The sequence below is a fragment of the Papio anubis genome, chromosome 8 (genome assembly GCF_008728515.1).
Source record: "Papio anubis isolate 15944 chromosome 8, Panubis1.0, whole genome shotgun sequence".
NCBI classification, from domain to species: Eukaryota; Metazoa; Chordata; class Mammalia; order Primates; family Cercopithecidae; genus Papio; species Papio anubis.
Window position 1 is genome coordinate 123,397,641 of NC_044983.1, and position 27,755 is coordinate 123,425,395.

The 27,755-nt window shown below is 48.3% G+C and overlaps 1 long non-coding RNA gene across 2 annotated transcripts in view; it reads left to right on the forward strand.

Moving 5' to 3' along the window:
* LOC101002034 overlaps positions 1-27,755 on the forward strand; it is a 324,709-nt gene that overhangs the window by 147,837 nt on the left and 149,117 nt on the right. For both annotated transcript variants that reach the window (XR_004185934.1, XR_002524006.2), the window contains one exon: positions 14,837-16,809. This is a non-coding gene — a long non-coding RNA (uncharacterized LOC101002034). The remainder of the gene's footprint in view (positions 1-14,836; positions 16,810-27,755) is intronic.

Consider the following 27,755-nt stretch of genomic DNA (forward strand, 5'->3'; position numbering starts at 1 on the left):
CTGGGTCAGCAGCTCCCATCCTCTTAGATTCCAGGATGATGGCTGGACATGGTGGCTCATACCTGTAATCTTAGCACTTTGGGAGACCAAGGCAGGAGTATGGCTTGAGCCCAGGCATTCAAGACAAGACTGGGCAACACAGCAAGACCCTGTCTCAAAAGAAAAAAAAAGATTCCAAGATGGTGTAGAACATCAGAGAGGAGCCCTTCGAGATTATTTGGCCATTGTCACCCCACCTGCTTATAGATGGAAATGCATAGACTCAGAGAGGTTGGGGGACATATAGGCAGCTGTACAAATCCAGTGGACCTCAAATCCAGGCGTTTCTAACCTGAATTAAATTATCTCGCCCTTGGGCGATGGAGAATGGAGCAGAAGTGACCACAGCAGAATAGGTGGGAAGGTTCCTGCGACAGCAAAGATTCTGCTGCCCGGTTCCTGAGATATTAAGAATGTGTTGTCTACACAACTACATGGCCAGCTGCCTCCTCCTTAATTTTTTTTGTTTTGTTTTGTTTGTTTGTTTCTGAGACAGAGTCTTGCTCTGTATCCCAGGCTGGAGTGCAGTGGCATGACCACAGCTCACTGCAGCCTCAATCTCCTTGGTTCAAGTGATCCTCCCACCTCAGCCTCCCAAGCAGCTGGGACTACAAGTGCATGCCACCAAGTGCTATTTTTTTTCTTTTTAAAATTTTTTTTAGAGGCAGGGGTCTTGCTACGTTGCCAGGGCTGGTCTCGAACTCCTGGGCTCAAGTTATCCTCCTGCCTTGGCCTCCCAAAGTGCTGGGATTATAGGCGTGAGCCATCATGCCCAGCCCTCCTTAATTTTTTAACATGAATTAATGGGACTTGGACACACATAGCCTCATTTATATGGGCAGCCATCACAGCCTGCCACGTGTCAGATGAGGTCTCTGGGGCTCTCACTCCTTGCATCGGGGCTGATGCCACATGTGGCCCAGCTGTAGGTCACATTCATCTCCTGCATTCTCCGGGATCAGATGGAATACCAGCACATCTTACCCTCATGTGCCCTGGGAGTTTGTAATAATGTATGAATATGTAGATTTATTTCAGAGAACATTTTCAGAATCCTGTTGCGCATGTGCACAAAAATATTGGCTGCAGTGTGTTTATAACCATGAAAACTCCAAAATAGCTTCAATCTCCTGTGAAAGGGGAGTGGTTGAAGGCCCTCCAGCACGTGCACAGAGTTCTTTCTTCAGCCATTGAAACATGAAAATGACGGTTAAAAATGACTCCATTATGGGGAAAAGGGACAGGATGCAAATGGCATGATGATATGATGGCACGATGTATGATAAGGAAAGAAAAAGATGTTGTAAAAGGTCACATAAAGTCACCCACAGATCAGCAGTCATGCCATGATTAGCTGCTCTGTGCCAGACACACAGGCTGGAAATTGGTAGCTGCTCACCCCAGGAAGTGGGCAGCTGCCCCTCTGTGCCTCCGTTGCCTCTGTTAGGCTCCTGGAAGCCCCCTTCATTGCTGCATGTAATGACATCTTCATCACCACATGTAACAGCTTCTTTACTACTATGTGTAATGTCATTCTGTGTGCTTCTTGGGCTAAACCATCACAGAGGAAAAGAGTGCTGGAGAAATGCCAGGGATATCGGTACGGAAATGTTCCAGATGGAAAGTCTCGGCTTCAGGTGACCGTAGCAGTGAATGTCAGGGTCAAACAGGGGGTGTATTCTTGGGAGAGCGTCAGCTCGTCTGTGACCTAGTGTTCAGCCAGCTTCCCGGAAAGGAGGCTGCATCCTGACATTGAAGCCCTGTGTGCTAGGATGAGTGTGTTACGCAGAGCCTTACAAATGAGAAAATCTTGCATCCTCAGGACAGGCGGTTAGTGTTGCTGTCTGGAATCCACCGGCTACGTCCCTCCTCCCTCCACCACTTAAAATTCCCTGAATCTGACAGTGGTAGGGAAAGGGCTGATCCTGGAGAAGATTGTTCCTTGATAATCCTAGTATGATTCATAATGGTTGCAGCAGATGGGCCCTGAGGTCCGTGGCTCAGTCTGCAGCTGAGGAAGGCTCTTCCCTGGGGAGGTGTGTCCAGCTTCTTGGGAAGACCTCAGCTGTCTGGCTGGCCTGGGCTGCCCAGTTCTTAGCAGTGCGTCAGTGATCAGCAGCCCCTGACCATCAGACAGCGTTTCCCGCCTGCCAGAGAACGTCAGAGCCACTGCGTCTGGACCAGCTGAAGGCAGCCACGGTGCCCAGGATGCTGCTGCTGCCTCCAAGGAAAAGAATTCTGAAAATGAGGAATTACAGCCTGGTGGTTTTGTTTTATGTTCAATAATTTTTTTTACATCTGGAAGATAATGGAAAAAATTAAAAATTGCTATAATTGCACCAGTTTTAAAAATTAATAATATAAAGAAGGGAGAGTCACCAACACCAGCTTGAAACCCATCCCACCCCTTCTTGAGATAATACCTGTTATCAATTTGGTGATTTATGCAAACGTAGTGGTGTATGTTAAACTTCTCAAGAGGAGAAACAAAAACCCTGAATTGTAGTTTTGTCCATTTCAATGGTGAAATCCCACCGCAGCCGGTTTCAGGCAACCAAAGCTTTAAAAACCAGTTCGCAAAATTCTTGAATATTTAATAATCAGCTTTTGCAAGTGCATACATGCTCACAGCGTTTGCTTTTTGTACTTCATTTTGAGGGAGGCAGGAAATGGAAACTTGCAATGGTATTGGTAAGCATGCCATTTTTATTTACGGTATCACCACGTCTTCCCAGACTAGCATGTGCAGATTCACTTAGCTCCTCTCACTTGTGGGATGGAGTTTCCATGAAGGCGCACTGTGTTGCTTCTGGAAGGGCAGAATCGGCCCCCCAGGAGAGGGGAGTGGCAGCAGCTTAGCACTCGGAGGTTAGCTCCTGCAATGCTATCCACATTTGGCGTTTACTTGGAGTTCACTCTAGCGTCTGGTTTCTTCTAAATATGTTCTTCCAATAACCTGTGGCCTAATCAACGATGCTGGTGATACATCCCTTTGCTCTGTTCAATTCCAGTTTCCATCAGAGAATCTCATTTTTCTTTTGGGAAATGTTTCCTGATTTTCTTCTTTTCCACCACCCCTCCCTGAGGCTGGGTAAAGTGCTTCTTCTGCAATGATGCTTAGAACCCAGGCCTCCTTCTGTGACAGGGCTCTCTGCACCTTATGGTTTATTGTGTGATGTCTCAGCCTGTTTCCTGCAGAGAAGCAGAGAAGCTCTGGTAAACAGAATGGCCCTCTAAAGATGCCCACGCCCTAATCTCTGATGTTATGCCTATGAATGAATATGTTACTTTGTATGGCAAAGGGGACTTTGCAGATGTAATTAAGGTTACGAATCAATTGACTTCTAATAGGGAGATTATCCTTGGTTATCCAGGTGGGCCCAATCCAATCACATGGGCCCTTAAAAGCAGAGATTTTCTCTGACTGTGCTGAGGAAGATGCCGTGAACGATTTGATGTGCCACTGCTGGCTCTGAAATGTGGGGCCCACTTGTAGGAACTGGAGGGAGAGACTGGTTGCTAAGGGTGGCCCCTAGCTAACAGCCAACAGAGAAATGGGGAACCCCCCCAAGGCTACAGCTGCAGGGAACTGATTTCAGAACATGAATAAGTTTGGAAGAGGATCCTTCCAGAACCTCCTGATAGGAGTCCAGTCCGCTGTCACCTTGAATTCAGCTTCGTGAACCAGGAGCAGGGAAACCAGCTGAGCCAACCCACTCTCTGACCTAAGGAGCACTGAGGTAATTATATGTGTTGTTTTAAGCCACTGAGTTTGTTGTAATTTGTTATAGTGGCTGTAGAAAATTAATACAGAATCCTAGTGTTTGGGAATGCAGGCTCCAGGCCCCTGTTTTCTCACTTCCAAAGCATGTTTGCACCTTCGCAGGGGACTCTCAAGTCCCGGTAGCTCACTTTCACGTGTCTCAGCCCACTTGCCCTGCTGCTTCTGAATGAGCAGGTTCTACCATCTTCCAAACACTTCATCTCCCCCACCTGCCCATAATCACTGCTTGTTGGATTTTTACCACTGCAATGTAGGCCTTGGCTTCCTATTTCAGACCCCTGGGATGTTTTGGTAGCTTCCTTAGGGGTCTTCTCAACTCCCGGCCCTCCCTCTGCCCAACCATCCTTCACACTGCCTCCAGATGCATCTTCCTGGAGTGTGGCTTTGCTTCCATCGCTCCCTAGCTACTGACATCCTGTGGGCTTCCCGTTCCAACTGAATCCGGGGCACATCCCCCAGCCTAGGTTTCACAGTCTCTACTGGGGACAGGGGCATTGCCTTTCCAGTCCGATTCCGCAGGACTCCCTCTTGTGCTTTTGTTCTACTCTTGTCCCCTTGTATGCCCAAGCTTCCCCAGCCCCAGGTCTCTCCATTCCTCCAGTCCTGTAGTGCCCTGCTCTTGTGCCATCTCATCCCTGCAGCCTCATGGGATCCCCAGAGGTACCACTGGTACCATGCCCAAGGCTCATCTGTCTGTCTGACTCTAAGTGCCCTCAGTCACAGAGCCAGTCTGAGATCCAGCCCTGTATTTGAACTTCTGCCCTGTCTAATCTGGAGCCCAACCTCTCGCCCCCCTCTCCAGTGTGATTCATAGGCTTGTGTCAAAGCTCTCGGGGATTTAAAGAAAATGTCGACACCCAGGCTTAAAAAAAAAATGTGATGACCATCTTTACCGGAGGGAAAAGAACTTCCTGTGTCACTATTGAAAGTAATGAAGATGGAGGAAGGGACAGGATTGGGAATGGGAAATACTCATCTTCCCAGCAGTGGGGACAGAGTTGAGAACCAAAGAAACTGTGTATTTTCTAAGACACACTCCAGGCCAGGCCTGCCTGCGTCCTTCAGTGCCCAGGTCTACCACAGAGAGCCCTGGGCTGACCACTGGCTCACCCTGCAGAATGCTCACTACAGACGTGGCTTCTGAGGCTGGGGATGGGCCTCCAGCCAGCAGCTGTCAGGACGGACTCCTTGGCAAACTTTCCTAGGATGTAAGATGGAAAGATTTTTTCCATCTCCCTACCCCGTGTTTCCCAGGTTGGGAAAAATAGAAAAAAAAAAAAAAAAAAAAAGGAAGAAAATGGGCCTACCTATCAAAACAGAGGCTAAACACCCACAAATAGGAAACTCACAGACCAAAAATGAAACACTAAAGCAAATACCATAATTTCCAATTCAGGCCTGTGTGAGTATCTCCAGGTGGGAACAGCAGCATTTGGAGTTGAGGTGGGAGGGGGCTCGGATGGGGGCAGTCCTTGTGGAAGGAAGGCATACCAGCCTGGGGAGAAGGAGATTTGGGGCCAGAAGGTTCCGTGGGATTGTGACTTTGGACTTTGTCATTTCACTGGGGACCGTCCATGAGACAGAATCATCCTTGCCTCATTCACCGACCTCACATCCATGCAGCTATCCAGTGTGAGAATTAAGAGAAAAGCCTTTAAAATTTTAAAGCCCTGTACACATGTGAAGTGTTAATAATAGTCACAAACAATAAACTGTAGCAATAACGTCAATGATAATGACGCTGACCCAGTGACAAAGGGATTTTGTCTCTCTCATGAGTGGACCAAAATGGGAGCAGTAGAGGAAGGCATTATAGCTCAGAGGCCATAAGGCTGCAGGATTTACAGCCAAACTGCCTGGATTTAAAATTGGGTTCTAGTACTCACTAGCTTCCCAACCTTGGACAACTCACTTAACTTCTCTATGCCCCCGTTTCCTCATCGGTAAAATATATACACTAGTAATCCCAAACTCATAGCATTATTGTATGGATTAAATGAGCTAATCCACGATAATAACATGTTTAATATGTGTTAGCTATAATCACAAAATTGTGATAGCAATTCTCTAATAGAAAAAAATATTGTGTGCCAATGTCTCGGCCATCTTTATACTCAGTGTAAGCAGCCCCCACAAACAGAAATGCTGTTGCAGGGCGAGTGTGCTAAAAATACTCCTGGGATTTTTCAAGTCCTTGGAGACATTCATCTTAAAATAGTGCAAAAAGAACCAAATAAATACTCATTTATGTGCTATTTTAATGAGCAACTGCAGGCAATATGCCTAATATGGCAGAGAGGTCTTCAGTGTCCTTTCTCCTTCCTTCTTGATTAGCGTCTGAGCTCAGATGGCATGCATCATTATGTTTGTGGCATTACAAAAGGTTCTGGGAGTGCGGGAGAGTGCAAGGGTGGGGAAGCATTACGTGCCTGTAATCCCAGCTCTTTGGGATGCTGAGGCATGAGAATCGCTTGAACTCGGGAGACAGAGGTTGCAGTGAGCCGAGATCATGCCACTGCACCCCAGCCTGGGCCACAGAGCAAGACTCTGTCTCAAAAAAAAAAAAAAAAGCTTCTGTGCTTCTGCCCAGAACCACTGAATCAGATGCTGGGTGTCAGCTCTGGACCTTGTTTGGCCTTTTCTTTCCTATGTCAACCCAGCAGAGATGCAGGCCCTGTGTGGAGGTGGGTTACAATGTGCTCTCCTTATCCCCAGTAAAACCAGGACATTTTAAGGTGGGGAGGGGGTGGGAGTGGATCAATTAACTTGGAGTCTAAGCTTGGCCTTTACCCTGGATTTATGGGGCTTAGAAATAAAGGGAAAGTTGCATTCTTCTCTGAGGAACTGCTTAATTCATATCCACTCTCCCAAATAAAGCTGCTGGTTGATTGCAGCTATTTAATTCAATGCTATTTGCTTTCATTCTGTGTAGGGTGAGGATAGCTTTTGTTGACCAGAGCTTGTGCTAGATCTCCACCCGGGCCAGGAAGGCATTTCCCTGCACTCACAGAGGCCTTCCACACATAAGATGCACTGAAGAATTCCTGGCAAGGCCAAATCCAAAACTCTTGTCCTTCCAAGTTTTTGCTGCCTCTCCTTTGTACCCATGATATCTGATGGCAGCCGCATGGGACTTGGTACAGTTGAAATAGCCCAAGTTCAAATCCTGACTCAGACACTGAGCTCAGTAACTTTATATAAGTACCATAATTATAAGGACTTTCCCTTCTTCATCTATAAAATGACGTGGTGAATTGATTACAGGAATGGCCCTAACTCTTCACTCATTCCCTGTATTCATTTTGGACTGACTGTGTCTCATGAGCTGTTAGCAGACACGATGCAAGCTGAGCTTCTTTTTTTTTTTTGAGACAGAGTCCCGCACTGTGGCCCAGGCTGGAGTGCAGTGGCATGGTCTTGGCTCACCGCAAACTCCACCTCCTGGGTTCAAGCAATTCTCATGCCTCAGCCTCCCATGTAGCTGGGATTATAGGAGTGCGCCACCACACCTGGCTAATTTTTGTTATTTTTAGTAGAGACAGAGTTTCACCATGTTGGCTAGGCTGATCTTAAACTCCTGACCTCAGGTGATCTGCCCACATTGGCTTCCCAAAGTGCTGGGATTACAGGCATGAGCCACTGTGTCCGGCTGCAAGCTGAGCTTTGAAAAACTGTTTCCATGTCCACTGTTGAATCTCTTTTATCACCATGAAAAGGGGTTTCAGGGCTAGTCACTGGTTCCAGGAGAAAAAGAGTGACACATAGGACATACATAACTCAGGTGCTCTAATGGTCCTAGTTGACACCAACCTAGATCAGTTGACAGCCAGCCAACTCCTAGACCTCCATGTGACCCCGGCCAAGATCACCAAAGCTACCTGCTTGACCACACAGATATGTGGACACTCAGAGCTTATGCCACCAAGCTTGTTGTGAAGCACTGTTTTGGTGATAGACACAGTGGGAGCATCAGTGATAACTATTGGATGGCTTATTACAATAGTAATAAGTATTGGATTCAAATCCGACCAGGACATGGGTTGGTTAGTGCCACATGCATTGCTTGGTGCATCAACTACTTTTGGAATGACTGAATGGTCTTATAAGGATAAATTATGTAACCCCTTTGCACCTGATTTCTCTATTCAGAACATCTCTAACAGGCTGCGATCACTGCCATTCCTTGATATTCTTTAAGAGTGGAAATGCCATTTACTGTACGTTCAGAGAGAATGATGTGAAGTAGCCAGGTTCCCTAGTTTTATGTGAGATGTCGATTGATCCATGGAGTAATTTGGGTCTCTGGCTTCAAGTCAAGCCTGTTACATTCTTCAAGGAGAAAACAGCTTGACATCGGTATCAGTTTGAGAACATAGCACGAGTGAACAAAAGAAATAGCAGTCCCCCTATTTTGGGCATTTGCTCCACACCAGGCACTTCTTATCTATTCTGCATGGAGGAATTGCTCTCCTGGTTTTTAAAGGGGACACAACAGCTCAGAGACATCAAATAGATGATCAGAAAGCACACAGCTAAGGGGGTAACAGCACAAACTTCTAGATCCAGAGCTACCTGACAGCAAAGGGCAGCCTCTTACACCCCACCACAGTCTGCAGAGCCCATAGCAGGCATCCAGGTGAAGCTCCTCAGTTTATCAATGAAGGAATTGCATCTGTGAATGAAAGTGGCCTGCCCACGGCTACACGGCAGTCAGTGTAACCAGATTACCTGATACCCCTTCCAGGGCCCTTGGTGTGACTTGCTGAGATCTCATGGGCCATTGGGTGTCACTGAAATTCCTGGATACAAGTTGCTTATGGACGGCTGGCACAGTGGCTCATGCCTGTAATCCTGGCACCTTGGGGAGCAATTTGGGAGGCCAAGGCAGGTGGATGGTTTGAGCCCAGGAATTCCAGATCAGCCTGGGCAACATGGCGAGACCCCATTTCTACAAAAAATAACAGAAAGTAGCCTGATGTGCTGGTGCGTGCCTGTAGTCCCAGCTGCTCAGGAGGTTAAGGTAGGAGGATCACCTGGGCCCAGGAAAGTCCAGGCTGCAGCGAGCTGTGATTGTGTCACTGCACTCCTTCCTGGGTGACAGAGTAAGACCCTGTCTCAAATAAAAACAAAAGTTTCCCGTGGAGGCATTATCAGTTTCTAGGTCTCCAGGTGAGCACCTTAAAAGAAGCACTATAGTTTAACAACAAAAGACGCACTGTGGAACACCTGAGATGCTCCTACGCTCTTGTGCTCTCTTCAGGGAAGCAAGTTAGCATCATGAGGAGGGTGCCTTTTGGGAGGAGGCCTGAGGGCTGGCTAGCTGCAGGTGTTCCATTTCTAATTCATTCATTCATTCATTCATTCATTCATTTTTATGGAGGTGGGGTCTCGCTGTGTTGACCAGGCTGGTCTCAAACTCCTGGCCTCAAGCAATCCCATCTTGGCCTCTCAAAGTGTTGGGATGACAGGGGTGAACCACTGTGCCTGGCCCCAGATGTGCCATTTCCAGACGACACCTCCAAGGAACTGAGGAGAGAAGCCCCTCTTGCTGGCTGCCCCAGCATCTACCTATCCTTTGTTCTGCCTGCCAGATCAGAGGGTGGGAGCAGTGCCAGGGAGCTGGTTGGACTGGTGCTGGCCAAGCAGGAACCCTACTTGGCTGGCAGCCCTGGGCACCTGTCACACTTGTGTGTTTGCTCAGTGGTTCGGGGTACGGAAGCAGGATGCCTTCCGTCGTTGCACCCTGGGTGTTCCGGGCCTCGGGGGCCAGCTGCTTGGCTGGCAGCTTCTCTGAGGAGCTGTTTCTTGCCCTGTTTGTACCCCTCTCTCTCAACTACCTGTCAGGCAGGTAATAATCCCATTGTCACCTAATGTACCCAGAGGAGAAGGCAGGAGGTCCCTGCAGTGTGCGCAGAACAAACACTGGCAAAGTGCCTGAGAGCCCTGCACCAGGCACCTTCAGCCCTCAGAGGAGAGTCTCTCCTGTCCAGCTCACTGCAGGCACCCTTCTCCAAATGCCCAGTCTTGCACCATTCCCAGACCATTTGGGCCACATCAGAAAGAATTTGCCATACTGCCTGCCTTTGATTAGATGTTAAGGAAGATTTAAATTCATGCAGAATCTCAATACAGCTCCCTTCCTTTTGGAACCATGTGAGAGACTGTTTCCAAGGCTGTTTCTTACAAGAGGACCTGCCTTACTAAGACAGCACTGCAATAATTAACGAGTTGAAAGCTTCCTGATTTGCAAAGCATTTTCACATACGTTAGCTCACTTAATGTCTCCCAAACCCTGTGAATGGAGCTTTCTTTTTAGCCCCATTTTACAGGTAAGGCAACTGAGGCCAAGAGAGCTTGAGTAGCTTCCCCAGTGCTTTAATGTAGAATAAGTATCAAAGCAGAGACTGGAGCCCAGATCTTCCTTATGAAAATCCAGCCGCCTTGTTTTTTGCTTTTGAGACAGAGTCTTGCTCTGTTGTCCAGGCTGGGGTGCAATGTCGTGATCTCAGCTCACTGCAACCTCCGCCTCCAGGGTTCAAGCGATTCTCCTGCCAGAGTAGCTGGGATTACAGGTGTGCACCACCACACCCAGCTAATTTTTGCAATTTTAGTAGAGATGAGGTTTCACCATGTTGGCCAAGCTGGTCTCATACTCCTGACCTCAAGTGATCCACCTGCCTCGGCCTCCCAAAGTGCTGGGATTACAGGTGTGAGCCACTGTACCCAGCCCCAGCCTTCTTTCTGATTCACTCTTGTTTTGTAGTAGTGGACATTTAAGAAGACTTATTTATTTATTTATTTTTATTCAAAGGGCTTGTGCTCAAATAAAGTGAGAGTTGGGAGAGAGGAATTCATGTTTCTCTGAGCTGCTTTTTGCTTGGGCTCTCATTTAATCTCTCTGACAACCTTTTGCAGCAGGTGTTATTCTAGTCCATATTTACACCCTAGGAAGCTGAGGATCACAGGGAGAAATATCTTTCCCCAAGCCCCACATCGAGCAGTGGATAGAAAACGAGCCCAGATCCCTCTGTCTCCATCTCTGCAACCTGGCTCTCTGCATGCCACATTGGCTTCCTACCGAGATCAGCTGCGCCGGGGCAGGCTGGAGGGTGAGGAGGCTGACTGGACCCCTGGGAAGGCAGGCAGCACCCAAAGCTGTTCCACCTCTGCTGGTCCTGTTCAAGAGGCCAGAAATGTTCAAATAGTGGCCTTTTCCTTATAGTCTCCCACCCACCCTCCCTCTGGAAGCACAGAACTATAGTGTGCAAAGAAAGACCTTGTGGATCCTCTGCTCTTGCCCTCTCATTTACCAAATGAGAAGACGCTCTGTGGGGAACATGACTGGCCTCATTCCATAGAAGAGTTGGCAGAGTCTGGAACAGATTCCGGGACCCCTGACTCCCAGGCTTGTGCACTGAGACGTTCTTGTCTGCCATCTCCCAGCCCCTCTCTTTGCCTTCCTTGATCTTCTTGAGTTCTCTAATGGGTCATCTGTCGTGACCGTTGATTACAAGACACCATGCACAGTCCCCCCACTTCCATTTATGTGTGGATCTCTCTCTGTTCTTACGTAAGAATCCCAGAGACAGAGGCCAGGTTGTGACCTTCTCTTTGGTGCTGGCTTGAAGTTGAGGAAGGAACCAGGCTCTGAGTCCCTTGGATCTGGGTTCCAACCTGCCTGTGTGGCTCTGAAGTCAAGTGACTCCTTCTCCCCTTGTTGCGTTCGCCGGCAGCACTAACAGTGGCTCCCGTTGGCTGGACGCCTAGAGTGTCAGGCCCTGTGCTCAGGACTTCACTGTTCGAGGTCCCTGGAGAGTGGAATCTCTCATCCACAAGGTGGTGATTCCCTTGGGAATGGGCAGGATGCAGTCAGAAGAGAACTTGGGTGAGGACAAGCATCCTATATCCTGGGTTTACCCGCTTTTACCCATGCACTGATGTGCTTGACTGCCTGGCCAACACTTACTGAGCATATAGTATATGATGGGCACTGAGGCTCAGGGGATGAAGTCATAGGCTTTGAGTCCCAGAGTCAGTGATGGAATCACCAGGGAGCCCAGGCATTGTGTCTGTGCTCTGTGCCACGTGACAAGTCTCTGCCCTCTCTTCATCCTGGAGAGACCCTGGGTTCTCACCTCCCTGGGCTGTTGGCACCATGCAAGGTGGGCAAGGTAGGGGCCCTGGTGTTCCGGCCCCCAGCTAGGTTCTCAGCACTACTGAGTGCTGGCTCATGGTGAGTGTTCAGCCACTGTTGGATGAATGGAGAAATGACTGAATGAATTTCCCAGAATGCACAGATGCTGCACCTAATCCCTTGGAGTTTAACCAGCACAAGAGTTTGCACTTTGCTGGCCATCCCCTGCCAAGGCACAGCCTTCCCTGAGCCTGTTTCCGTTGTATGTGGGCCCTACCTGAGGCCCCCGGTTAGTGTTCAGTCCCCTCCTGCAGGCGTAGGCTGCCCAGTGCCAAGTGCACCTTGTATCTCTCCCCAGCCCTCCCACTGCTGTCTCCTGCTTCCTGCCCTCCGTCCCGCCACGGGATCCCGCCAAACCAGCCCACACGGCCTCCTTTTGTTCAGCCACCTCAGTTTCAGGGAAACCAGTCCAGCCAGGTCCCCCAGCCTGCTTTGCACACTCCTTTGAAGCCTTGACAGGCAGCCAACCAAGCTAGCCCGAGCGCGCAAGGCAGGGTGCTGGTGCCGGCGCGCTGGCAGCTGCTTCCCGCCTTTCTGGCTCCTGGGACCTGGCTGCTCCCAGGCCCATTCACTTGGGGACAGAAATGCCTGGACGTTCTCCTCGGCTGGCATGGGCATTGCATGCAGAGCCGCCGGCTGGGGCTGTTCCCACAGCCCGGAGTCCTTTCCCAGGCTCCCTGTTCTCCATAGTGAAACCCTCTGGTTTGTCTCAGGCAGTACCTCCCACAGCCTGTGTCTCCATAAAGGAGAACTGGCAGCAGGAATAGCCTGGCTGGGTTCTCAGCTCTCTGAGAAGAGGCAGGACTGGGCAGAGGGTAGGAGCACTGGCTTTGGCTTCAGATGAGTGTCAAGCACCTCACTCTGCCATCTCTAGCTAGGGGCCTATCTGCTTCGTACCTCAGTTTTCTCTTCTGTAAGTGGGGAGCATAGAGCACCCAGTTCACCGGCACAGTGAAGGGTGATGAATACCGTAGGTTAGCACGTTGCAAGCTAAGCCTTCAACAGGAATTAGAAGCACTGTTAACATGTGGGGATCATCATTCTAGTAGCTGAGGAGCATCAGAGCCTAAAAGACTCATGTGTGAAAGAGGGGCCTTCTGTTCCTATTTTTAAATTTTTAAATGTTATTTATTATTATTATTTTGGGGACAGGGACTTGCTCTGTCACCCAGGCTGGAGTGCAGTGATGTGACCTCAGCTCACTGCAGCCTTGACCTCCTGGGCTCAAGCAATCCTTTCACCTCAGCCTCCCAAGCAGTTGGGACTACAGGCATACAACACTGCACCTGGCTAATTTTTTATTTTTTATAGAGATGGAGTCTTACTATGTTGCCCAGGCTGGTCTCAAACTCCTGGACTCAGGTAATCCTCCCACCTCAGCCTCCCAAGCAGCTCTTGGGAATATAGCACCACCACCATGGCTGGCTAATTTTTTATTTTATTTTATTTTTCGTAGAGTGCAGTGGCTCTATCGCTGCTTACTGCAGCCTTGACTTCCCAAACTCAAGCAATCCTCCCACCTCAGCCTCCCAAATAGCTGGGACCACAGGTGCCCAGCACCACCCTCAGTTAATTTTTTGACCTTTTTTTTTTTTTTTTTTTTTGCTGGAAACGAGGTCTCACTATGTTGCCCAGGCTGGTCTCGAATTCCTGGGCTCAAGCAACCTGCCTACCTCATCCTCCCAAAGTGCTGGGATTACAGGTGTAAGTCATTGTGCCTGGCCTCCTGTTTTCTAAATTTCAAAAGTAGTACATGCTTACTGCACAATTTAAGAAATTCAGATAAGTGAAAGAAAACTTAAAAAATACTCGTTGCGATCAGGTGCGGTGGCTCACGTCTGTAATCCCAGCACTTTGGGAGGACAAGGTGGGTGCTTCACAAGGTCAGAAGTTCGAGACCAGCCTGACCAACACGGTGAAACCCCATCTCTACTAAAAATACAAAAATTAACTGAGCGTGGTGGCGCTCACCTGTAGTCCCAGCTACTCGGGAGGCTGAGGCAGGAGAATCACTTGAACCCGGGAGGCGGAGGTTGCAGTGAGCCGAGATCGCACCACTGCACTCCAGCCTGGTGGACAGAGCAAGACTCTATCTCAAAACAAACAAACAAAGAAACAAACAAACACTTGTTGCTGGGTGCTGTGGCTTGCGCCTGTAATCCCAGCACTTTGGGAAGCTGAGATAGGAGGATGGCTTGAGCCCAGCAGCTTGAGACCAGCCTGAGCAACAGAGTGACATCCTGTCTTTACAAAAAATTTTTTAAAAAATTAGCTGGACGTGGTGGTGGGCCTGCAATTTCAGCTACTTGGTGGCTGAAGAGGAAGGATCACTTGAGCCTGGGAGTTAGAGGCTGCAGTGAGTTGTGACCATGCCAGTGCACTCCAGCTTGGGTGACAGAGTAAGATGCCATCTTAAGAAAAAGAAAAATTAAAAAAACTTTTTTATCCTACCAACGTATATACTCATGTGTGCACATGTACATACACGTATGCATACCCCTACACACACTAGAATTGCTAGTTTATAACCATATGTAATAATAGTTTATATGGACATAACAGTGCATACCTATTATATTATGTACATATGTAATGCATTTTATATACGTTTCATACATATTTCGTTTCATATTAAATACAGATTCTTGCACGTACATATATTTGAAAAACTAAAGAATAGGCTCCTCTGGTTTTGTGACCAGTTTTTGTCATTTAATGTAAGCTGAATTTTTTTTTTCTGTTAGGGAATTTTTCTGCAGGAGAATATTTCAAGGCCACCTGGTATGTTATAATACAAACATGTTATATCCATTTTACAGTTGAGGACGTGGAAGTGCTGAGATGCAACATAAGTTCCCCCAAATTACTCAGCTACTTGAGGCACAGCTGACATCCAGAAGCTTCTCCGGAAAGACTTTTGGAGTTCCCCAAGGCAGAGTCAACAAGAACGTAAGTTCCTTGAGAAGAGGGACTGTGTGCCTCACTCACTGTCATCTCCCCACCACCTGCCTCAAAGTGGACATTCTGTTAATAGTTACTGAGTGAATAGACACAGGAAGTTCAGCCTTTTTTGATCTAATTTTTTGCTCAAAGCTCATCACAGCATTCAACATGTGGCTTCCTCACTAACCTGTGCACCCCTCAAGTCCAGGACCATGTCAGATTGTCTTTGAATCCCTCAGCCCCAGTCTCAGACCTGCATCAGAGCAGGTGTTCAGCAAATGAATATCAAATTGTGGAAACAGGGATCTTTCCATTCTGGATTCAAGACAGCGCCCTCCCTGTGAAGCTTTTCTGAGCCCTTTCACACTGAAGTTCTCCAAACCTTCATGTTGACACCTATCTGCCTGCTGCCCTCAGTCCAGGAGCAACTTGGACATCAGCCCTTCCTGTCACACTGGGGTTGGTGCACCTGGCCTGTTCCGGGACAGATCGCAAGGCTGAGGGTTAAGTAACACCTGGAGTGGTTAGGAGGCTGGGCACCTCCTTCTTGTGAATCTCCCGGGCTGCGTGGCGGGTGGCGGGTGGCTGGCAGGGGAGGACCCTTGGCACTGCTGTGGCTTTGCTTTTGCTGCCAGCGGGGCCTTTGATGCCCCAGGGGCTGCTCGCCCAGCCAAAAGCATTGTAGAACACAAAAGCTGCAGAAAGCAGCACAAATAAAGTAAAAACGACCCAGGAACTGCCAGGAAGCTTATCAACCTGTTTCCTGGTCACAGGTATGGGGTGTAGGGAGGCACGGGGAGCATTTCTGGGCCCTTGTGATCGCCTGCACGTTGCCAGGGCCCCTGGTATTGTGTACAAAGCATTAACCTGGAAGCTAAGCAAGGCTCTTCACCTTGCAAAACTGACTGAATGAGTCCAAACTCTTAGAGTTTTTGTGAGGGTTAGATAGGTTGATAAGTTAAAGTGCCTACTCTGTGTGTGTGCATCTAATAATGATAACAGCCACAGTAGTAATAACGATAGCAGTTAATACTTTCTGAGCTTTTCATATATGCCAAACACTATTTTAACTGATTTTTATATCAATTCATTTAATCTTCATAATGACACTAAGAGGTAGGTAGTACTGTTGTCTTCATTTTATAGATGAGAAATTTCACCAAAGCTCAGAGATGTTAAGTAATTTCCTTAAGATGGCACAGCACATGAAAAGACAATCCGGCATTTGAACCTGGCACTCTGGTTGTGAAACACTGGTCTATAGCCACCTTGCTACCCATTTCTTCCCCCTAGCCTTTGGAATATTGTGTTCCCCTAATTATTATGGTAGTGAGGACAACCACGTGATGATGATGATGATGATGAGGATGACGATGATGACAGTGATGGCGGTGGTGAAGGAGGAAGACATGCCCTCATTTCGTATAGCAATCTGCTTCTTGCTGGGATTTCAAATCCATTTTCATTGTTGATCCTGAGAGCAAGCCTTGGAGGGGGAGTCACTTTGAAATCCCAGGAAACTGGGCCTTAAGAGGCGGCTGAAGACCCATGAATTCATGCGGTGGAGTCTGCGAGGCCCAGAGCGGAAGAGGAGGACATGGGTGTAGCAGCCCACACTGCTGTGCCTACAGCTCTGGATCCTGACTGTGTGAGTGGGCCCAAGGCTGCTGGAACCTCTGGGGCTATAGCAAGAAGGGTGAGGAGGTTGCCCCACTCCTGCTGCCTTCATGAACATTGGTTGTTCCCTCAGGACAGGACATTGAGGCTGTTCCCTTGACCTCTCCAGACAACTTCGTGGTGACTTCAAGCCCTCTTATGAGGTGGTGGATCATAGCTACCGTTGATTGAGGTAAGACCTTCATTTATTTCATTTAAACTCATCAGTAGCCCTGGGAGATGCATATCATATTTCCATCACGGTGTACCATAATTGCATCAGTTAATTTTTGCCACGGCAATGCGGAGTAACAACTACAGAATCTGAGTTGCTTTCAGTGTTAAGCATTTATTATCTGCACATCTGGGGAGACTGGCCAAGCAGCTCTGCTGAGCTTGGCTGGACTGCCTCCACATCTGGGGTGTGACTGCCTGGTGGCTGATGTCATTTTGCTGGAGTCGCTGGGGTGTCTCCCCTCTGCCCTCTGGGTCTTTCGTCTCCTTCTGAAACCAGCAGACTAGCTGGGGGAGTATCCTTCTTATGGTGAAAAGCACAGAGCAAGAGCAAGACCATTCCTAGGTGAACAAGCCCTTTCCAAGCTTCTGCTGGCCTCTCTTTTGCTAGCACCCCATTGGCTGAGGCGCGTGACCTCACCACGCTGAGTGTCAGAGTGGGAAGGCACTGCAGAGGTGCCTGGTGGAGGGTGAGGGTGCAGGTAGGGTGAAGAGTCAGGACCTGTTTGCACTTAATCACAGGTGATGTCATCTCAACTGTCCCTCAGGCTTCTCTGAGCTTTGCTGTCATCCTTACTTAAAACTATTTGCATTGTTCCCCTCAACTTGTCAGCACCCAACTACTCGTCATTTACATCAGGTATAACTCCCAATGCAATCCCTCCCCGCTCCCCCCTCCCCATAAAAGGCCCCGGTGTGTGATGTCCCCCTTCCCGAGTCCAAGTGATCTCATTGTTCAGTTCCCACCTATGAGTGAGAACATGCGGTGTTTGGTTTTCTGTTCTTGTGATAGTTTGCTAAGAATGATGGTTTCCAGCTGCATCCATGTCCCTACAAAGGACACAAACTCATCCTTTTTTATGGCGAGTTGAGGGGTGCAGCACAGCAACATGGCACAAGTATACATATGTAACAAACCTGCACGTTATGCACATGTACCCTAGAACTTAAAGTATAATAATAATAAAAAATAAAAAATTAAAAAAAATAAATAAAATAAAATAAAATAAAATGAGGATGAAAAGATGTACAAGATAAAAAAAAAAAAAAAAAAAAACTATTTGCATTGTTAGAAAGAAGAAGAGACTAACAGGCACCTAGCAGTGACTGAACACCTAAAAATCCACTTAAGGAGATCAATGCTATGGCTCTCCGAGGCTCTGTGGGACCAGGGGGCTTTATCAAGGTTGCCTCACAGAGCAGTGGCTCAGCCAGCATTGGAATGTCAGTTGCCTGGTTCCCATTTGTGTGTGCATGTGTGTGTGTGAACCCAAACCTGTGCCCAGGTCAGACTTACGTGACGCTTGCAGTCAGTTCTCCCTCACAATGTTGCCTAGGTCCTGGAGGCTGGAAGGAAAGGAAGCTTTAGGAGAGAGCAGTTGTGACCTCCTTTCCACAGGTTGCTATCACCACAGGTTTTCCACAAGCTTCTCCCTGGGTGGCCACCCCAGAGGCTAGAACACAGCAGAGGACTTTTCATAAAATCTTTGGAGTCTTCAGAAGAAGGTCTTTTGAGATAGGTCATGGAGAAATGAGGCCTTCGAGCCATAAATTAGCCATAGTGTGCAGGCTGGGGCCTCACCTGTTCAGCGAAATCTCCAGCCTTGAGAACTGAAACTGACTTGGGGCTCTGATTTTGACAATGGCCTTGAAGTAAGGCATTCCTCCTTGTGTAGTTAGAGCTGCTTCCCCTTCTCCTTTGTCCCCCTTCACCATGGCATAGCCCCAGGGAGTCCAGATGCCAGATTAAGTCTTTGGCCTATATCTTGAAATCCATGCCCTTAGGAATACTTTTCTTCACTTTCCTGCCTGAGGCCCCTCTCCACACTTTTGCTTGCTTTCCCATGTTAAGAAGACATATTTGAAAGTGATTCCTGGGTGGCCAAAGTCAGAAGGCTGGGTAGCCATCTGCCTTGCCGGCCACCTCCCCAACCCTACCGAGCTGTGAGCTTACAGGTGGTACCATCTGCAGTTCTGCACTTTTTTTTTTTTTTTAGCCCTGACCTTTGGCCTAATAAAAGCAAAGTGCAGAGCTTTGAATGAAGGAGATAGAAACAAGATGTTCTCTTCCTCCCCCAGCCCCTCTTTTCTCTCCTCCTTCTCCTCCTCCTCTTCTTCCTCTTTCCCTCTCTACACTTATTCTGTGCCAGACATCAACCCAGGGATGTATTTATTTTTCCCAGTGAACTAAAGGTTTATAAGGAGGATGCCCTTTTCTCTGCAAGGACTAGTATTCTCTTCCTCTTGGAAAACTCCTGTTCATCCTTCTGGACCTGGGGGGGGAAGAAACCCATTTCCCACAAGACTGTTCTCACCACCTGGGTGAAGTTGCTGATTCTCCACTTTGGAACATCACACTTTGAGGGCTTTGCTCTGGTCCAGAACACACTTACTATGCTGTTCTGGCTCATCTCTTGGTGTGTGTGTCAACTGAACCGTTTGAAGGGGATGACTGTGGCTCCTTTATTTATCTCTGTGTCCTCTGTGCCCACTACAGTGTCAAACACAACATGGAAGCTAAACATACATGTGCAAAATGGGCAAATGTAGGTACAAGCAGGGACACCCTTAGTTCAGCAGGGACCTTGGGCTCCAGATCACTCAGCTCTAACTTGGAAGCTGAAACACCTGGCTGTGTTACACAGGCAAGACCTGTGTCTCCATATGCACCATTTATTCCTCACACTTGGCAAATGTGTGCCAAAGCTGAAAGAGTTCAACCTTATAGAGTTTGACAGGTTCAGGTTGGCATTCTTGCTCTGCCTTTTCCCAAGCAGGGAACTTTGAGTAAGTTACTTTACTGCTGCCTTTGCCACAGTTTCCCCATCTGTAAAATACACATAGAAACACTTGCTTTGCCTGATCTGTTGAAAAGAATAGAGATGATGTTTGCAAAGTCCTGGCATGTGCAGTATCTATTATGGCTCTTTTATTTATCCTGCAAAGCAACTGTTCATAGTATCACATGGCGGGCAGGGGTAGGGGGCAATAAAAGCGTTTGTGGCAAGGATCCAGTTATTTGCAGGCTTCTCTTCTGTCTGGCTTTGTTTACTGTCATGCAGGAAAAGTGCTTTCACCAGGGCACAGCAGTAAACCTGTTGGCTACTCTTGCCCTGCCTGGGTTCCCAGGAAATTGGCAGGAGAGGAGCTGCCTGCTGCTTGTGGGCCTGCTGTTTAGGCTGCAATCGCTGTGGGAACACACAGGGTTAGGAAAACAAACACATGACTCATTGGGGACTTCCGACCTCAAGCCAATGAGGTGCTGACACCTTGCAATTTCTGAAGGTTCCCAGTAGATATGCATGTGTCTGCTCAGCCTTCCTTGGACCTGAGCCCATCTCTCTCTGCTCTCACACTCTGTGGGGGGCTAGGGGATGGAATGCTTGTGTTCCTACCCTTCTGTCCTCCTTCTGCATTTATTGAGCCTTGCTAGGTGCTGGGAATGCGATGACAAGTAAGACAGTGCAGGCAGGCTACAGACAAGTCAACACATGCGGTCTGCTGGAAAGCAGCCCCCCAAAGATGACCATAATCCCTGTGGGACCTTTGACTGTTACCTCATGTAGCAAAAAGGACTTTGCAGATGTGATTAAGTTAAGGATCTTGAGATGGGAAGAGTATGCTGAATTACTCAGGTGGACCCAAAGCAATCACAAATAGTTACTTATTAGTGGTTCCTTATTAGAGGGAGGCAGAGGGAGATTGACTACCCTAGATGAGAAGGTGATGTGACCATGGAAACAGAGATTGTAGTGATGCAGCCAGAAGCCAAGAAATGCTGGCCGCCTCTAGAAGTGGAAGACAAGAAACTGATTTTCCTTTGGAGCTCCAGAGGGACCCAGCCCTGTTGATGCCTTGCTTTTAGTTCCTTATGACTTAGTTCAGCCTCTAACCTCCAGAAGGGTAAGAGAATAAATTTGTGTTGTTATTAGCTGCCAAGTTTGCGATGATTTGTTACAGCAGCAAGAGGAACTAATACAATGTGTCCTTGCAATGTTATAAGTGTTAACACCACTTCCCTAGTGATGAAGGAGACTGATTAGCCCAGTGGTTCCAAGGTAGATCCCTGAAGTCCCAGTGCTTTGGTTCAAGTTCACATCTGCCTTTTGTTGGTTAAGGGGCCTTTTGCCATGTTACTTGTCAAAGCCCCAGGTTTGTCTGTCATGTGCTGTAACATCATGTTGTAAAATAAGGGTAATAGTCATTTCCATCTCATGCATGGTGGTGAGGATTGAGCTGTGAAATGCACATAAAGTTGGCTGTCTGGAGTGCAGTATGTACCCCAGCACCTTCCTCCTGTGCCTTGACTCTTACACCTCCTCATCGACAAGAAGGCACTGGATGCTGGAGAATCTCTCTGCAGGGATGTCGCAATGCAGGGCAATATCTGGAGAGGTGTTCTGGGCTAAGGCTTGTGGATAGGATTGATAGGACATTTAGTAGTTAGCAGTGGGAGGAGGCGGGGGTCCCCGAGACCCCGTGCTTCTGCAGGGCTGGGCACTGTGTGGGGGCCTCAGTAGTTTAGTGGCTATTCTGAAAGAGTCACTCACTCCTGATCCTCCCAGGCACTGCCGTTCACAGGCAGCCCTAGTTTTACCTCTGTAAGCTACTCATGAACATACATCATTCTTTTATCTAGTAAACAGGAATCTCACCCCTGCCATGTACCTGCCAGGCATTGTAGGAGTGAATGGAAGCTGCTGCAGGGTTACCGCACCTGGGCTTTGCCAGAAGGGTACTAGAAGGCCGTCAAAGCAGCTCCTGGAGGACAGTTGAGCAAGTGACTGTTAGAGAAACCTGAGGCTTCGTTAGGGCCAGGACTTGGCCACAGGGTGCTCTTCCGTTCCTGCCTGTCTCTGCTGCATTGAGGATGCAGCCTCCAGGCCCACCATGGGTTCGGGCTCCTTCCCTGGGACATTTGGGATGGTTTTGATGCATACTTGCTGTTGAGATTCTCACCAAATAGCTGCCTGGGCCGCTCTCCTCCTGACCAGTCAGCCACCACCACTGCCACTGCCAGAGGTCCACAGATGGAGGCTCCCACAGGCAGTGGGAGGAGGCAGGGGTGCCCGAGATCCAGCGCTTCTGGGGGGGTTGGACACTATGCCGGGGCCTTAGGCCCTGCAGTCACCACACCTCTGAGGGGCAGGAGCCACTGGGTCCGTTTTACAGTCTCCTCACCTGTCTTTCAGCTGGTGATGGGACATAAGCCCATTTGTTTTCATTTTGCGGATACGTTCAGAGGGGAGTAATCATTATCACTGCTTCCCACTGGGGAAACTGAGGAACAGAGAGGCTGGCTGACTCATGGTCACACAATGAGTAAGAGGTGATCCCAGATGAGATTCTATAATTTATACTTTTAATGGATTTTCCAGCTGTGGGTTTGGGGGAGCTTGCTTTGATTCGCTATAGAGAATATTCTTTTCCCTACCTGGAAATGCAATTGTCATTGTTATTGTGTTGTTGCAGTTTGTTTGCATTCCTGAGACCATGTCAGCAAAAGGCTTGGACAGTGAAGTGGGGGACAGCCTTGAAGCATCTGGCCTGTAAGAAGAGTCCATTTGGAGGGAGGATCTCAATGCATTTTTTAACATAAATACACGCTAGGCTAGCTGTGCCCACAGACAGAGGGGGTACCCAACCCTCCCAGGTTCTCTGCCCTTGCTGAGAAGCCTGGGTTCTGAACCCCATGCCTCAGTGGGACACAGAGCTGCTCAGGAGCACACAAAGCTCAGCCTCTGCCCCTGCCTTCCAGGTCAACACAAATGCTGCTCGCATTGGTGGCTTAGAGCCCAGCAGCGCATTTAGCTCAGTACCATTCCTGGGGTTGGTGGGCAGGTGAGGGTGCAAAATCACCCTTGATGAAGAACCACTAGTGTAGACTAGTGGTTCCCAACATTTGCAATACCACAAATCCCTTTTACTGGTTCTCCTTCTCTGTGAGGGAGTTTATCAACCAAGCAAACTTCATAGTTAAGTATTTATTCCTCCACTTTCTTATCTAAAAATATCTGCCAGTGGGAGTTCCTGATCTGGGTCACCAGGCTGAGTTGATATAATTCTGGCCAGTATCGAGCAAAGAAGCTTGATATTTTAGGTGACACCTGTGGCCTTATTGGAAAGGAAGGTGCAATTTCCAGTAGACTTCTTGACCCTTTGAAAAATAGACTGAGGACCCCCATGGAGGAGTCCTGAGATTGGAATCACTGGTATAAACTTTTATTTTGCTGTTCGGAATTAAGAATTTCGATCAAATGTTGATAGAAGGTTCCTTTGAACTCCACATTTCCCCGGGAGCCTCCATCCTGTCTCTTGTCTCCTTTTGGCATGAGCAGTGTCATTATTCAGCATGTATTTATTCAGTGATCACCACATGCCTGGCACGTCCCTGGGTGTGAGGTTGCCGCGGTGAACGGCAGATGCAGCCATGGTACTAATGGGGTCTGTAGCCAAGTGAGGGAGGCTAAGAAAGAAAGAATGTCATTTCCAGCAGTGATAAGTCGTAAGAGGGAGGTGCGGCACGTGAATGGGCTTGAGGGTGCTGGTCTCTGGAGTAACAAGCCTCTGTAAATAATCAAGTCACCCATTTCCCAGCCCTGCCCTGATGCACAGTCTTCACTTGGCCTGTTTAGGATCATTTCACAGATTCATTGACAGGGCCCAGTTTGTTAGTTGACTCCTTGGGGACGGAATCCTTTATTGCTCGCAAAAATATGCTCTGCAGTAGGCTGTGTCTTGCTAATTGAGAGGCATTCTGAGAAGTGGAGCACCCCTGCCTCATTAGATTCAGTAAGAGGAGGCCTTAGAGGTACATTGAACCTGGCCTGGTGGACAAAGCACCCTGCTGAGAGCTGGGCAGGTCTTCGGAAGGAAATTTAATGTTCTTCAGTAGGAAAGATGGTAGTTCCTCTCTCCATCTCCAGAAGTCTGCAACCAAGTCATCAGAACACAGAAGGGACCTTGCAGCCATTGCGTCTTTGTGCTCAGGTCCCGTCTGAGGGAGGGAAGGGAGGCAGAAGGGAGGGGAGAGACGGATCAGCTCCATTTGTCAAGCCAACCTGCTCAGCACAGGGTGCCCCTCCTCTTGGCCACTGGAAGGCTTTATTTCTTCTGGCCACAATCAAACACCATTTCTTCTTTCTGCGTTTGTTCCCTGTGAGTCAACGACTGTTGCTGTGCAAAATAGTAGCCGCTTGGCAGGGGAGTTCATGAAGGTTGCAGAGCACCTGCTCAGGTTCCTGCCTCTTCTCCTTTCCCCCTTCCTCCCTCCTCCCACTTTTCCTTACCTGGCAGCTACCTAGTTCTTCTCTTTTAAAATACAGTTCAGGGAACAATCCACACCAGCTGCCTTGGGGAATCCTCCAAAGAGACAAATTCTACCCTGCGCCCACCTCTCCTCTAGTTAACACCTTTCAGTGTTCCCTCCCCTCCTGTTGTCCTTGAGTTAATGCCTTAAAGTCACGGCCCTTGCTCAGCCTCTAAGGCCCTGGTGGGTGCTCCTTCCCCTTGTAGCTGGGTGGGTTTCAGGAAATGCCCCATCTGGTCATGAGAGATAGGCAGCCATACCTCAGGGGAGATGGCGGCAGGGGAGACAGTCTAGCCCCAAAGAGCAAAAAAGACAGGGATGAGGTGGCTCAGAGGGAGCCTTGGTAAAGGCTTTGGCTCTTTCTCTGTTGAGATGGTACCATTGGAAACGTTTTAGCAGGTTCTGATTTGCATTTTAATGAGATCCTTCTGGCTGCTGTGTTGAAAGTGGACTGGAAGTGGCAAAGGTGCAAAGACAGGCCGGGCGCAGTGGCTCATGCCTGTAATCCCAGCACTTTGGGAGGCCGAGGCAGGGGGATCACAAGGTCAGGAGATGGAGACCATCCTGGTAAACACAGTGAAACCCCATCTCTATTAAAAATACAAGAAAATTAGCCACGTGTGGTGGCAGGCGCCTGTAGTCCCAGCTACTTGGGAGGCTGAGGCAGGAGAATGGTGTGAACCCGGGAGGCGGAGCTTGCAGTGAGCCGAGATCGCGCCACTGCACTCTAGCCTGGGTGACAGAGTGAGACTCCGTCTCAAAAAAAAAAAAGAAAAAAAAAAGGTGGAAAGACAGACCAATCAGGAGACTATTATGGTAATCTAGGGTATTACAGTAATCCTGGCCTGGTAGAAGCAGAGGAGACTGTGAGACATGATCAGATTCAGAATATATCTCAAAGGTAGGATTTGCTGCTGGATTGGCTATGGGGTGCCATAAGAAATATGATCCCGATTGTTCTTTATTTTGTGCAGCTACAGAATGAAGTTTCCATTTATTGAAACGGGCGAATTCTCAGGGTGAGAAGGGGTGCCTATTTGGTTTTTTTGTGGATAGAAGTGGAATTGTTACGTTAGAGATGTTGGTCAGACATCCAAGTGGAGACAGTAAGGAGGCAGCTGCATGTACAGATCCAGAGTGTTCACTTGGCCAGTCCATGGTACTCAGACATGTGATCAAATACCAATTTAGATGTCACATGGAGTATGTTTTGAATGAGGTTAACATTTAAATCAGTAGACTTTGAGGAGAGGACATTACCCTCAAAGTCTTACAATATGAATGGGCCTCATCCAATAGTTGAAGGCTTTAAGAGTAAAAAGACTGAGGAAATGGAAAGTGGGAATTCTGACTCCACACTGCCTTTGGACTCAAGCTGCAGTTATCAGCTCTTCCTGGGGGCTCCAGCTTGCTGGCCTGCCCTGTAGAGTTTGGACTTGCCAGCCCGCATAATCACATGAACCAATTCCTTAAAATCTCTTTCTGTCTCTCTCTTCAACATACACACATCCTACTGATTCTGTTTTTCTGGAAAATCCTAGTACATGGAACAAAGGGATAAATTTGGATATCCAAAATTTATGCAAAAATAGATATTTGGATTTGTATTTGGGACTTAAGTTATTTACGACTTAAATATGAGTGTGATCATCAAGGGACAATTGTGGGCAGAGAGGAACCAGTCCACGGGGCCACACAGCACAGGTTGAGATTCAGAAATTATGTGTGTATGTTTATGTGTGTTATATGTGTTTGTGTGTGAGTGCTTGTGTGGTTGTATGTGTTTTTGTGCTTTTGTGTGTGTGTGCTTGTGTGTGAGTTCTTGTGTGTGTGTTGTTTGTGCTTGTGTTTGTGTACGTACATTTGTGCTTGTGTATATGTATGTGTATTGTTTGTGTGCATATGTTTGTGTGTGTTTTGTGCTTGTGTTTGTGTGTTTATTGCCCGAAAGCATCGCAGGTGCGCATTACGCGCAAGGTCTTTCAGGCCCCACCGCAGGTTCCGCGGCTCCTCGGCGTTGCCCAGGCATTGCCCAGGCAAGTGCCTCAGTGGCTGCGGTTTGATGGCCCAGGCCCAGGTGGCACTTCAGGCTCCAGGTGTTCAGCACGACACGTATCTTTGCGGTGGTTCTCGAGGCTCAGGCAGCAAAAGCATCCACTTCAGGCCCAGTACGCGATCAGGCATGACAAGCGTTCAGCACCGCAGGCAATGCGTTCCGGTTCATACGCAAGGAGGTTCTCGGCCTTGCGTTCAGGCAGGTTCATGCGCCTGATGCCTGTGCGGTTATCTGCATCGCGGCAATGATCCAGGTCTGTGCGCACGTGCCCAGGCACGTCTGCGCATCGCGTGCGCTGCAGGTTCATTCATGCCCCAGGTTTGCGTCCGCGGTCATGCCCATAGTGCGCATCAACGCAGGCGTCATTCATACGCACAGGCATTCGTACTGGCGGCTCCAGTGCGCACTGCTGTGTGTTTGGTGTGTGTTTGGCATGTGTGTGTGTTTGGTGTGTGTGTCTGGTGTGTATGTGTTTGGTGTGTTGTGTTTGTGTTTGTATGCCTGTGTGTTGTGTGTGTGTGTTTGGTGAATGTGTGTGTTTGTGTGTGTGTATATGTTTGCTGTGTGTGTGCATGTGTGTTATGTGTGTGTGTGTTGAATGTGTGTGCATTTTGTGTGTATATTTGTATGTGTGTTGTTCGTGTGTGCGTGTGTTTAGTGTGTGTGTGTTTGTATTGGTTGCTAAGCACTTGGTATGTGTCAGGCATCCCCTATTACTAGATGCAGCCTCTTCTTAAAACAGTTTGGATGTCATCATGAAGAGCCATGTATCTCCTTACTTTTTCTGGAAGTTTGGGAAGGGATTCTCATTGGGCCACTTACGTATTTGACTGAGGTTTGCAGTTCCTGTGTCACAGTCCCTCCAGTGTTCTGGGCAGCAGACTGGCATCCAGCCTTTCCTTCTCCTGTCAGAAATGGATTATTCTGGCATCTTCCTTCCATGCCATTTTCAGTTCCCCTAACCTCCAGTCTCTTGAAGCCATTTAGCATCTCTTGGTACTGAGTAATCCCGTTTATTAAAGCATGTGAAGCTTCCTTAATGGCAAGTGTTGGCACAAATAGTTTTGCAGCCCCAAAGGACAGGGTCATTTGAACTTGGTGACTGGAAAAACGGTCGGTGTGAATAATGTGAAGTGCAGGACCATGGTGATGAATTTCCCTCACCCTCTTTGTTCCTTGTTTTCTTTGTCAGGCAGAATGTTTAACCCATATTTTCCAAGAACTGTGTAGGTGGGTTGCTGGGGACAATTGATTTTTAGAGAAGTGTTGTTTCTTTGGATGTGGAAACCAAGAAGCAAAGAATAATATTGAGCAACAGTCCTCCTGATGACCAGGCCTGGGCTAATTATGGCAATAGTGTTGCAATGTGTTTGGGCCATTATGCAGTATAAGAACACCACTTCCCCTCAAGATGCCCTGGACACAGGGTAATCCTCAGGGCCTTGCTCTAGCCCCATGTCACTCAATGTCAAGTGGATCATCTACTTTCTAAGGCTGTAATTGGTCCTAAAGAAGGAGTGGAGCCTGGCAGGAGGAAGGG